Genomic DNA, 1,227 nt, shown 5'->3' with positions numbered 1-1,227 from the left:
TGTCTCAGTGTGCCCCATGGGCAGGGCAGACATTGCAGGCTGGGAATGGAAGCCTGGGAAGTCCGGGCCCCTGCGTCTGCCTCAGCAGGCATTTTAATCTGCTGAGTTATCTGGCTGGCCCTTTTATCCACTCCCTTATAATTTCTCTGTTTGAGACAGTGAGATGTAGTTCAAACTGACCTTGAACTCACAATGATCTTCCTTCCTCAGCCACCCAACTTCTAGAATTAGGCATGTGCCACCATAGTTCAAGGAAATATTTAATTTCTTTTTTTTCTTTTTCTTTCTTTCTTTTTTTTTTTTTTTTTGGTGAAACCGGGGCTTGAACTCAGGCCCTTGCGCTTGCCAGGGAAGTGTTTATTCCACTGAGCCGGAAATGTTTACATTTCATGGAGTTATTCTGTATATTGTTTTTTGTAATATTAGAAACAGTATTAAAAAAAACCCCAAAAAACCAGCATCAACTTGCTTTCTGAGATGAACTGGCTCTCTTCTTCTCTCATTGTTATGCAAAATGTCTATTTCATTGTCTATGGGGGCTTTTACCAGAAGGGACCTTGGGCCATTCAGTTTCAGGACTATATAAGGTCTTCAGAGGAGCTCTCTACACTAATCAGTTATGGGTTAGGTCACAGTGATGGCGAACCTTCACAGTGATTGAGAACTTTCAATGATACAAACAGGTCAGTGCGGCACACATGCCATAGGCTTCCCACCACTGCACTGACTTGCTGTGATTTCAGCAAACAGAGAGATCCAAACACAGGTGAGAGTTCCTCACACTGCTTTCTGATGGTATTCAGGAGGGGCTATTTCATAATCACTGTCACTGAACAAAGTTGCTGGATTCTTTGCCAAATATTTGAGGAAACCATGACAATAATTCAGTAATAAAGCAAGGCTCTTCTCATCCAGAGGTGTATAGGCCAACATTGCCCCAATTTGTACAAATAATCTCAGTAGATGTGATGCTCTGTGCAGCTGGGACTTACGTGTGGCAGAATGATCAACAAGGATCTCAGTATATTGTTGTCTGTCAAATTTATAGAGCAGCTGAGTGCCCAGTATCACACTGAAGAATTCCTTTATTTATTTTGTGTGTGTGTGTGTGTGTGTGTGTGTGTGTGTGTGTGGCCAGCTCAGCCCGCCTGGGGGCGGGGCTGGCTGGCATGTGGTGCTGGGGGATTGAACCGCGGTCCATGTGCTTTGCTAAGCTTGTTCTAAGTA

The sequence above is a fragment of the Octodon degus genome, unplaced genomic scaffold, assembly GCF_000260255.1.
Source record: "Octodon degus isolate 3935 unplaced genomic scaffold, OctDeg1.0 scaffold00111, whole genome shotgun sequence".
Taxonomy (NCBI): domain Eukaryota; kingdom Metazoa; phylum Chordata; class Mammalia; order Rodentia; family Octodontidae; genus Octodon; species Octodon degus.
This window is presented reverse-complemented; position numbering follows the sequence as displayed.